Here is a 12,855-nt window from a genome sequence, read left to right on the forward strand (position 1 = left end):
AATACAAAATACAAAACAATTTTAAAACTTTAAAAAAAAGTCCAGACATTGGCAATGTGTAATAGTGATGGTGAGGGGCTTGGGCAGGGATCCTTGATGAGACTTGGCTGCAACAAGTGTGTCAGTATCTGCATCCATGAAACGTTGAAGGGAGTGGGCTTGGCTCATCTGCTGAGGAGAAAGAGAAACAAACAAACAAGTAAAGTAAATTGAACAAAAAATTGAAAGGTGACCAGCCAGGCCACACAGCATTCTCAAGATCAGAGCAACAAGCAGCCAGTTGCTATGGAGCTCTCTGTGGCGAAGTTTGCATTGTGCTAATGAACAATATTTCCTTCAGATCTGCAGTTAAATCTACCCTGGCTTGCTGTAATGCCCTTCCCTTGACTGTCCTAGAAGGAAGATCCCCTTCCCAGGACGTCTGTGCCCCTGTGATGCTGCAGGGCAAGTTGAAACAATCTAATATGTCCTGCTTCACTGCCTATTCTACAAAGACGCACAAAATGCCCTTATTCCCCCAATACGTGATAGGGCACCAGCATGCTCAGGCCAATCCTATGTCTATACTCTCAGACTGTAACCCTCCTTCTATAACACAGAATGTTGCCAAGTTCTGCACGGCAGCATGCAGAATTCGCCAGGCTCTGACCGCCAGCAAAAACTAATTCTTCCATTATTCAGTCCTATTGCTTTTACTGTCTCCGTTTATCTTTTAATATTTTACAGGCATTGTCTTACAGATTTTAGCACTGCAGCAATTTTATAGCATGCAACTTTTAATAGCATCGATTAGATTTTAGACTGTTTTAGCTTTTTTACAGTTCCTTTACAGCCTTCTACAGCCACTCATAGATTTTAGGCTTACAATAATCTTATAGTAATTTGATGGTAACCTCACAGTCTTTATGCTAATAGGCATGGACTCTATAGTTTTTTAACTGCTTTTAATATCAACTGTTGCATGCTCTTTTTACTTTATGCTGGTCTTGATTGATTTGATTGATTGATTGATTGATTGATTGACTGAGTTAAATCTCAGGTGCATCTCCCAGCCACGATGCCATATATCCCAACTTAGGCATTATACCATGGTCAGATCTGGAGAGAGAGTCTATGTGGGGGGGGGCACCTTGTGTAGACCATCTAGCTCAATGGTCTCACCCTGGTATCTCAGGTGGAGGCTATGGTCAGGAGCGTGTTCGATCAGCTTTGGCTGATTCGACAGTGGCGTCCATTCCTAGAAGAGAACAATCTCAAAACAGTGGTGCATCCGCTGGTAACCTCCAGGCTCGACTACTGCATGCGCTCTACATGAGGCTGCCTTTGTACATAGTTCGGAAACTTCATTTAGTTCAAAATGCGGCAGCCAGATTGGTCTCTGGGGTAACACTGAGAGACCATATAATGCCTGTCTTAAAACAGCCGCACTGGCTGCTGATATGTTTCCGGGCAAAATACAAAGTGCTGGTTATTAACTTTAAAGCTCTGAATGGCCTGGGTCTGGGTTACCTTAGAAAGCGCCTTCTTCAGCATGATCCCCATCGCTCATTGAGGTCATCTGGAGAGGTCCATCTCCAGTTACCACTGGTACGTCTGGTGGCGACTCGGAACCGGGCCTTTTTGGTAGCTGCTCCTGGTCTATGGAATGCACTCCCGGCAGATATCTGCAGTTTAGGCTCACTGTCGGTCTTTAAGAGAGCCCTAAAAACCTATTTGTTTGGCCTAGCCTTCCAAGGCATGTCAAGTGTTGTTGGTTTTTTAAAGTATTTTGATTGGTTTTAAATGGTTTTAATTGTTTTTGAATTGTTTTTATACTGTTTTTAGCACTGTGTTTTGAATGGGATGTTTTAATGTCTTTTTAAAGTTGTTGTACCCTTGCCCAGAGCCTCTGGATGGGGCGGTTTATAAATGTAAACAACAACAACCTCCTTCAATGCACGAAATCCAGAGCTAAAGTATCCCCAGCAGATGGTTGTCCAGTCTCCAGGTCAGGCCCAAGGCATATGTAGTCCAGCATCCTGTTTCACACAGTGGTCCAGGAGATGCCTCTGACAAGCCCACAGGCAAGAGCTGAGGGCACATCCTCTCTCCTGCTTTTGCTCCCCTGCAACTGGTACTCAGAGGCATCTTGCCTCTGTGGCTTGAGGTGACCCATAGCAACTAGACTAATAGGCATTGATAGACCTGTCCTCCATGAATTTGTCTAAGTCCCTTTTAAAGCCATGCAAGCTAGTGACCATCACGACATCCTGTGGCAAAGAATTCCATAGATTAATAATGAGCTGTGTGAAAAAGAACTTCCTTACACAGGAAGCGGCCTTATACCAAGTCAGACCATTGGTCCATCTAGCTCAGGATTGTGTAAACAGACTGGCAGCGGCTTCTCCAAGATTGCAGGCAGGAATCTCTCTCAGCCCTATCTTGGAGAAGCCAGGGAGGGAACTTCGAACCTTTTGCATGCAAGCATGCAGGTGTTCTTCCCAGAGTGGCTCTAAGGGGCAGAGCCACCATTGGGCGAATGGGTTCAAAGAACCCGGGCCATTGAGCCCGGGGGACACTCCTGTGGCCCCAGACACACAACCAGCATCTGATGTCAGGCATGGGGGTGTGGTCTCCCTCCCAAACGGGGTCGCACGGTCCGTTTGGGAGGGAGATCGGCACGCGCTGCATTGGCAGTGTGGCCGAAATGGTTCTCTCTGCCTCTAAAGGCGGGGAGAGTCTCTCAGGCCTGCGCTGCCCAACGCAGCGTGGGCTGATCTCCCTTCCAAATGGACCACGTGGCCCCGTTTGGGAGGGAGAACACACCCCCACACCTAACATCAGATGCAGGGGCGTGGCTGTGTCTGATGTCAGATGCGGGGGCGGGGCCAGGGGGCGGCATCCAAACATGGGCCATCGCCAACCTCCCTCTGCTCCTGGTGGCCCTATGGGGAATATCTCACAGTACTCACACACAGGGGCGTAGCAGGACCACTGGCAGCCTGTGTACGGCCGCCGCCGCACGGCCCCGCTGACCCTGCCCCCGCGTCTGATGTCAGACGCTGGGACTAGCCACGCCCCCACGTCTGACATCAGATGCGGGGGTATGGTCTGGCCAAACGGAGCCTGGAGGCTCAGTTCGGCCAAAAGACTCACAGTTACTCTTTAACTGCCGAAGGGGCCGCGTGGCCCCTTCTGCAGTTAAACGAAGGCTGGCGCTGCAAACGCAGCACCAGGCTTAGTTTAGCTCCTGAAGGGGCCGCGCGGCCCCTGCTCAGGAGCTAAACTTCCACTCCCGAGTCTGACGTCAGACGTGGGGTGTGTGTCGGGGCCGCTCTCACGGCCCCTGATTGATCAGCGGCCCGGGTTCTTTGAACCCGTTGGCTCAATGATGGCTCCGCCCCTGCTCACACATGTAGTCTCCCATTCAAATGAAAACAGGGTGGACCCTGCTTAGCAAAGGGGACAATACATGCTTGCTACCACAAGACCAGCTCTCCTCATTTCTGTTGGCCCTAAATTTCCAGGCCTTCAGTTTCATGGGATGATCCCTGGTTCTAGTGTTGTGAGAGAGGGAGAAACATTTATCTCTGTCCACCCTCTCTACTCCATGCATAATATTATACATCATGTCTCCCCATAGCAAGGCTATCCTTAGAGAGCCCTGGCGGAGTGTGGGTCCTGGGGCAAATCAGCCAGTGCAGGGCCCCCTTCCAATTAATTCTAATGGGGGTTAAAAGAGCAGGGCCTGGGGCGGTTCCCCTCTTGCCATGCCCTAAGGACAGCCCTGCCCCATAGTCACCTCTTTTCCAAACAAAAAAGCCCCAGATGCTGTAGCCTTGCCTCATACGGAAGGTGCTCCAGGCCCCTAATCATCTTGGTTGCCCTCTTCTACACCTTTCTCAGTTCTACAATGTCCTTCTTCTGATCCGGTGACCAGAACTGCACACAGTACTCCAAAAGTTGCCACACCATAGATGTATATAAGGGCATTATAATATTAGCATTTTTATTTTCAAACCCCTTCCTAATGAACCCTAACATGGATTTTGCCTTTTTCTCAGCTGCCACACACTGAGTTGGCACTTTCAACAAGCTGTATCCACCATGAGCCCAAGATTTATCTGACCATTGCCAAACCTAGGGAGGTTAAAGCCTGGGGGGGGGGAGAAACCCAGAAAAAACCTGGGGATCGATGGAAAACAGGTTTTTTTCCGTGGGGGTTGGGGAGGATGGTCATGCCACCTCCCCCACCCCCTCCCCCACCCCCACCAGGCCTGCACACCTCTAGTCAAACCATTTGAACCATTAAGAAGTTTCTCCTAACATTCAGCTGAAATCTGCCCAGCTGTAGCTGGAGGCCATTAGATCTACTCCTGCCCTCTGGGGCAAATCTTTTCCCTCTATGATGTGACAGCCCTACAGAGATATTTGAAGAGTGCTATGAAAGGCGATGAATAGGAGAGGAGAGCTGGTCTTGTGGTAGCAAGCATGACTTGCCCCCATAGCTAAGCAGGGTCTGCCCTGGTTGCATCTGAATGGGAGTCTTGATGTGTGAGCAAGATATTCCCCTCAGGGGATGAAGCCGTTCTGGGAAGAGCAGAAGGTTCCAAGTTCCCTCCCTGGCTTCTCCAAGATAGGGCTGAGAGAGATTCCTGCCTGCAACCTTGGAGAAGCCGCTGCCAGTCTGTGAAGACAATGCTGAGCTAGATAGACCAATGGTCTGACTCAGTATATGGCAGTTTCCTATGTTCCTGTGTTAAAGGCATCATCTCATACTGCATGGGAGATGGCAATGGTAAACCCCTCATATATTCTACCAAAAGAAAAACACAGGGTCAGGGGCATAGCGAGACCCCCGGGGGCCAGGGGACAAAATCTTCTTTGGGGGCCTCCCCATCGTGCCCCCAGCCCCTTAAGCCATGCCCCCTCCATCTGACATCAGATACAAGGGGTGGGGCAACAAATCTCCCCAACGCCACCTCTGCCCTGCCCTGCCGCCACTATTTGTTGGCTTGGGGTGGGGGTGAGTTAAGCGGCGGCGGCGGCAGCTGTGGCCAGCCAGCCAGTTTCTCTGCCAGCCTCTCTGTCCGAACTGCGCACCTGTGTGATTCGATGTGGATTCATGTGCCTGTGATGTCACAGGTATGCAATGTCCATATCTGAACTGTGCAGATGTGCAGTTCAGATGGAGAGGCTGGCAGAGAAGTTGGCCAGTCGGCCACAGCGCCCGCTACCACCACCGCCCGATTCACCACCCCCCAACCCCCCAAGGCCAACACAAATAGCATTAGCAGGACAGGGGTGGCAGGCATGTATTTTGGCCAGAGAGGCCGGCAAAGAAGCCGGCCGGCCACGGCACCGCGGTCACCACTTGGCTCACACCCGCTATTCACTCCCCACCCCCAGAGGCCAACACAAATACTGTAGCTATGGTGGGGCAGAGGTGTCCTGCTTGGGGGCCCCTTGAGGGGCTCCTGACCCTCTAGATCCAGGGACATTTGTCTCTGTTTGTCCAATAGACGCTATGCCCATTCACAGGGCTATGCCCATGCACAGGGCTCTGTGGGCGCCAGGAGTCGAAATCGACTTGACAGCACACTTTTACTTTATCATGCTCCCTCCCCATCTTCTCTTCTCTAGGCTAAATAGAACCAGTTCCTTCAACCTTTCCTAAAGGACTTGTTACTCAAACTCCTATCTTTGTTGCCCACCTCTGCCCCTGTGCCACTTGGTCTTCAGCTTCGTTCAAGTGTAGCATCCAGAACTAGACATAGTACTGTAGATGTGGTCCAACTAGTGTGGAGTAAAATGGAATTATAATTGGGATGATAACTTGAAAACTATGGTTCTGTTAATGCAGCCTATAATCGCATTCACTTTTCTTTTTTCTTTTTTTTGGCAGCACTATCACACTGCTGACTAATGTTCAGCTTCTGATCCACTGCAACCTCAAGATCCTTTTCACATTTGGCACTGCCAAGTCAGGTATGCTGCATCCTATACCTCTACATTCTATCTTGTACTCTTTTGTTACCTTTGTATTTGTCTCTGCTGAATTTGATTTTTCAGTTTTTAATAATAATAATAATAATAATAATAATAGTAGTAGTAGTAGTAGTAGTAGTAGTAGTAGTAGTAGTTGTTAACATATTAATATCCCACCCTTCCAGTACAATAATGCTTGGGTTGGCTCACAACAGTAAAAGTAATATAAAGTTTAGAAAAACAAAACAAATAATACACAGCACGAAATCAAATCAAATAAAACAAACTCAATTAAAAACAAATAAGAATAAAAATAAAAACAATAAAAAATATTTATATACCACTTTTCAACAAAAGTTTCCAAAGCAGTTTACATAGAGAAATGATAATAAATAAGATGGTAAACAATGGCCACCGCACATGCATAGAGGCCATTTGCATAGCCAATACTCACTCACTCTCTCTCTCTCTCTCTCTCTCAACTTTGTCAAGTACCTGGCTAAAATCAAGATAAACTAGCTGAATCCGCACAGAGCATCTGTGTGCTAGGGCTTTGTTGCTCTCCTTGGTCCCTGCCCCCTCCCCCCCTGCCAGGCCACAGCCCTTGCTTTATTGCTCAGTGTCAGCCACCCACTCTCAGCCCCCCACTGCTGCTCACTCGCCCATTCGTCCCCTCCTGGCCGCTTGCTCGCCCACTCCCTGACGCTCACTCGTTCACCCACTCACTGCCACTTACTTATCTACTTGCCCCGCTCCCCCCTCCCCCCTCCGCTCACTTGCCCCCACCCCGCCGCTCACTCACTCACCACCTACCCGCTCCTCTTCTCTATCTGCATATGGAATCCCCACTGCCCAATCACCACAGTGCTTCTGCTCTGTGACCTCCGATTGGTAAAGTACTGTGTGGGCAGAGCTTGCCACATACGTCCTTAGCGTATTATATATATAGACTAGCTGGGCTGAGCGCAGAGCATCTGTGCCTCCGCCGGCCACTCCCCCCTCACCCCGCTTCTCCTCCCGCCACGCCTGGCCCGCGCTTTCTGGCTGGTGGGCCAGCCAGCCCGCCCACCACCTCCTCCTGCCCACCTGCCAATCCCCGGCGGCCAGGCCACCGCTGCCTGCTCCCGCCAGCTGGCTGTCCACCCGCTGGCGGGAGCAGCCCACTTCTTCTCCCTGCCCGGTGTTTTCTGACTAGCGGGCTGGCCGCAAAGCCAGCCCGCCATGTCCTCCTTCCCCCACCCCCGCCACCAATCACCACCACCTCCAGCTCCCAGCGGCTGGGTCAGGCAGGCTCACCAACACCTCCTTCTCCCAGTGGCCGGCCTGCCACCGCCGCCTCCTCTCAGCAGGGCCCAGCCCGCCTCCGCCTCCTGTTCCTGGCGGGGCCCTGCCCAGCCCAGCCCGCCCCCACCATTCTCTCCCCGTTGTTATCCCCCAGGCAGCTGCTCTCATGAGAGCTGCCACACATGGGAATAGCGATGGGTACGCCATAGAGAAATAAATATATAGATTATACCCACATCATTATTGCAATCCACTTAAAAAGTAACCTGATCTTGAAATAAAGAAATAAGAGTAATCTGTCAGGATACATTCTTGGCAAATCCATGCTGTCTTCTGTTAATCACTGCATTGTTATCAAGCTGCATCACATGGGCTGCTTTACAAGTGTTAGTGTATTCCCCTGATATCATGGTCAGACTGATGGTCTGTGATTTCCCAGTCTTCGTTTTTGAAGACTGAGACAAGATTAGCCCACCTCCATTCTTGTGGCACTTCCCCTGTTCGCTGGGATTTCTCACAGAGGATAGGCAGGGGTTTTGAGTCTCCATTAGCACCAGACTCCATTAGTTCTTTCCGTTGCAATTAATCCAGCTCTGGAACTTGAACTGGTTAAGGCAGATAGATTGTTTCCTGACCAGCTTCTTATCGGTCTTGCGGTTGTGACATGTATGTTGCATTATGCTGAGGTTGCACAGAATTCCTCTTTTGAGATAAGAGGGAAGCAAAAGAGAAATCAAACCATTCCACTTTGTCATCCTTGAACAATTTCACCTATTGAGGGCCTGCCATTTCTTCCCCTTCCTCCTACACTGACCATGCCTGGAAAAAAGCCCTTAGCATATCTGGTCAGCCTCAACTCATTCTGAACTAGGGATGTACACGGATCGTGATTCATTCACTGATTTGAAGCACAGCCCAGACTCCTTTAAAGGAGAGGAGAGCAGGTCCACTCCTTCTCTGCTTGCCAAGGCTTCCTACTGCTGTGGCGCTCTCTCTCTCTCTGCCCCCATGCAGTGGCGGCATGCACATGTCCGCCACACATGCGCGGAAGCCATGTACATGCCACTACTGCGGGAGGGCAGCTGCAGGAGTACCACTGCACAAGGGCAGCTGGGGTGGGTGGGCACAGCAGCAGGAAGCTGTGGCGAGTGGAGGAGAAGCAGGTATGGACCTGCTCTCCTCCCTTTTAATGGTGTGCTTCAAATCAGTGGATGAATCACGATTCATGGTCTTGTGGTAGCAAGCATGAATTGTCCCTTTGCTAAGCAGGGTCCACCCTAGTTTGCATTTGAATGGGAGACTACTGAGGAATATCTTGTTAAATTTTTGAGAGCCAGCGTGGTGTAGTGGTTAGAATGCTGGACTAGGACTGGGGAGACCCGAGTTCAAATCTCCATTCAGCCATAATACTAGCTGGGTGACTCTGGGCCAGTCACTTCTCTCTCAGCCTAGCCTACTTCACAGGGTTGTTGTGAAAGAGAAACTTAAGTATGTAGTACACCGCTCTGGGCTCCTTGGAGGAAGCGTGGGATATAAATGTAATAATAATTATTCTGAACTTTAGCTTCCTGATGCTATCGCAACCCATCTGTGGTAGTTCTCATCTGTTTTTGTCCTTGGTGTCCCATCTTCCTTCCATTTATTGTATGTGTCTTTTTCTTTTCTTTTAAGCTCATTACTAAGCTTTTCGTGCAGCCATAATGTCCTTTTTTAAAAATGTCTCCCATTTTTCTTCCTCATCGGAATTGTTTTGTGACTTTGCCTATACTGATTCCCACCCACCCACCCCCGCCCCAGAAAAACCACCCAGGATTCTTGCCTTGTTAGTTTATCTAACTGTGGAATCCTACCAAACACCTCTCTTATCTTATTAAAATAAGAATTGAGTAGGTGAAAAGGGGTTAAGTACAAAAAAGCAGGGTGTTGTTGTTACATAAATGGATTGTGATTGAAAGAAGCAGATCGCAGAGGCCCTCCTCTAAAATTGCAGCATGTTTCTCTGTGTTTCGGCAGCAGGGGGCAGTGTTGCTCAGTGCTATGTCTAGATGAAAATTACCATGGAAACAACAAGGCATGATCACAGGTAAGGTAAAGGGAGACAGCATGCTGTTGTTTTTAACAGAGCTGTCAACCAGTAGAAATATTTAGTCTATCAGCTGTCTGAGTTGTTACTGAACTGATTAATTCATTAAGCAGTGAAGGCACAAGCCAAGCCTGCAAGTATCTCATCATCTCTGATGTTTGGAAGGCATTTTAGGGCATAAGGTGGTGGCCCCAGGGGCTGTGGTGCCCGAGGTGAGGGGCAAAATGCTGTTTTGCCCCACGCCCCAGGTGTGGGTCAGCCCCCTTTCAAAAGCAGCCTTTGCAAGCTTTGAAAGTGCATGGGAGGCAGGGAGATTGCTAGCAGCCTCTGCTGAGGAGACTTCTTCTTATCTCACCACATGCTCCCGATCGTGGTGGTGGTGGTGATTTGGAGTCTCCTTGGCATTATCCCTCTGAAGATGCCCTCTTTCTTGGCCAGTACTGAATCTGCCAGTCAATTTCCTTGAGGGACCCTGAGTTAGAGAGAGACCCTGAGTTAGAGAGAGAGAGGTATCCATTTTCACCAAGACAGGATACCTAGAACTGTATTCAGGGGCTGACATCCAGACTAAGTTACTCAGTCATACTACTGAACAGCCAGCATGGTGTAGTGGTTAGAGTGCTGGACTAGGACCGGGGAGACCTGAGTTCAAATCCCCATTCAGCCATGAGACTTGCTGGGTGACTCTGGGCCAGTCACTTCTCTCTCAGCCTAACCTACTTCACAGGGTTGTTGTGAGGAGGAACTTAAGTGTGCAGTACACCGCTCTGGGCTCCGTGGAGGAAGAGCGGGATAGAAATGTAAATAAATAAATAAATAAATAAAATACTCAGGAGTTACTCTCAAGAGCTACTTAATTAAGGACTTCCAATGAGTAATTCATCTAGGCAGGATGTCAGCCAGTATTCCAGATGGAGCTTCACTACAGATTTATATCGAGGCAATATTGACCATTTTATTTCCAGTCTCTTTCTTCATCGTCTGTAAAAATTGAATTTGCATTTTTCACTTCTGTTGCTACACACTGAACTGATGTTCTCATTGAGCCACCCAACATGATTCCAAGGCTCCTGTTTTGGATACTCTCCCCCATGGGCTTACAGCCCCCATGGCCATGCCCACCCCAACAGACAGAGAAGCCGAGAAGTACCACCACTATGTCCCTGCGCACACACACACCCCTCCACTACGCCTCTGATTGTCTGCAGTGACTGGCAGCGGCTCTCCAGGCTTTCAGATAGGACCTTTTCTCACCCCTGGCTGGTGATGCTACACTGGGATGAACAGCAGAGTTGTTGTCCTCCTGCTAAATGTAAGAAAACCACCAAATGGTAGCATTGATTCTTCTCATTGCATCTATTTTGCAGCAGTCTTTTGCCTATCCTTCACGCTGTCTCTGACTAACCTGTCCCACAGGCAGCTAGATACTGTGGGTCTCCCTGACTGATGATGGTTACGAGGTACCAGCAGCCCTATCTTCTTTGCAACACAGTTTTAGTCTGAATTGTTTTTGCACAAATGTGCTGACTAGAGCCTAACGTGTCATAAGACTCTGGCAGCTATTTTTTTTAAAAAAAATATTTTAACGTAACAAAATACACTTGACATTACAAACTATGACACTTTAAAATCTGATTCCATATGCAAGTTAATGAATCCATATAAATAAATAACCATTTCACATCTAAGACTAAATTAGATTAAACTCTTGCTAAGTCAGCATTATCACCTTTTTAAAAAAGTAACACTTCAAACTGGTTGCCAACGCCAAATGTAACTCAGCTTAGCCTTGCCATCAAATTCCTCCAGCTTGAGTAGGGCCTCTCTTCTGATACCAGAATTACAAAATATCAGTTAAACCCAGACACTTAGGTTTTTGCTCTGTGATGAAAAGCTGCTTTGGGCAATTTTGAAACAGTTTTTTAAAATTGAGGAATAGGGGAAACAGAAAAGCGGGGAAGAGTAACTCTTTCTTTGCTTGCTGTTCTTCTGCCCCAGATCATACCCCCTTCCACAGCTTCTTTCTCCCAGTGGAGTTTCACTTGCTTATATATCATTGCAATCAGGAAGAAGAAGAAAACAGATCTGCAACAACAAAAGCTGCTGGGGAACAGGTGAAGCACCCCATTCCCCCTCCCTTTATTACTCTGCTCAGAATGCTCCCCCTACCAGCAGCTTTTCTTTACCAAAAAAAACCAGACCACTGAGACCTTGATTGCTTGTACTATAGTTTGTCTCTGGGATGCAACAGATGAATTGATCAATCAGGCAATGCAGTTTGCCACTCTCTTTTCTGCCATCTCACTTTCAGCAGATAGATGTAAAAGTAAAGGTAAAATGTACCATCAAGTCAATTTCTGGCGCCTATAGAGCCCTGTGGTTTTCTATCAAGACAATTTCTGGCGCCTATAGAGCCCTGTGGTTTTCTATCAAGTCAATTTCTGGTGCCCACAGAGCCCTGTGGTTTTCTTTGGTAGAATACGGGAGGGGTTTACCATTGCGTCTTCCCACGCAGTATGAGATGATGCTTTTCAGCATCTTCCTATATCACTGCTGCCTGATATAGGTTTTTCCCATAGTCTGGGAAACATCCCAGCGGGGATTCAAACCGGCAACCTTCTGCTTGTTAGTAAAGCATTACCCCGCTGCGCCACTTAAGGTGGCTTCAGATACTGTAGATGTGTAAAGGTCCTAAAAAGCTGAAGTTGCTCTGCTGGGAAATCTCCTTTGCTTTTTGCACCAGCTCTTGCAAATGCTAAAGGAATGTCTGTTCCACAGACAGAAAGATCATGTGTTGTGTTCAGCAAATGTTATTCAATGCAGCACCTGAACAAAGCGATGCTAATGCAAAAATGTTTACATCAGCACTGAACTTTCTTTTATGAACAACAGCACCAATTAGACTCTGGTTTTAATTATGCCTTTTCTTCAGACTTTCTGTGAACCGCTGGCAATTACTGCATGTATGCCTTTAAAAAGAATGTATTAAAGGGCAGATTCTTGGCACTCTTCTCCTCTCTATAAGCAGGGAGGATTTCAAAAGTCGTCAGTACTCAGTGAACACAGATTTGGTAAGATATGAAAAGGCCTAAGCTGGCCCAGTGTTGGGATTCTCCTCCCATAAGTACAACTCCTGCCTGCCCTTATCCCCTTATAGAGCTCTTGGGAACATAGGGAGCTGCTTTGTACGGAGTCAGACCATTGGTCCATCTAGCTCAGTACCGCCTACACAGACTGGCAGCAGCTCTCCAAGGTTTCAGGCAGGAGTCTCTCCCAGCCCTACCTGGAGATGCTGCCAGGGACTGAGCCTGGGACCTTCTGCATCATCATTATCATCTATTTGATTTCTATACCGCCCTTCCAAAAATGGCTCAGGGTGGTTTACACAGAGAAATAACAAATGAATGCATGCAAAGCAGATGCTCTTGGCCCACATCTCTGATTTTTTTCTCTGTCACCTTTATTTATTTATTTATTTATTTATTTATTTATTTATTTATTTATTTATTTATTACATTTAT

The sequence above is a fragment of the Hemicordylus capensis genome, chromosome 4 (genome assembly GCF_027244095.1).
Source record: "Hemicordylus capensis ecotype Gifberg chromosome 4, rHemCap1.1.pri, whole genome shotgun sequence".
Classification (NCBI taxonomy): domain Eukaryota; kingdom Metazoa; phylum Chordata; class Lepidosauria; order Squamata; family Cordylidae; genus Hemicordylus; species Hemicordylus capensis.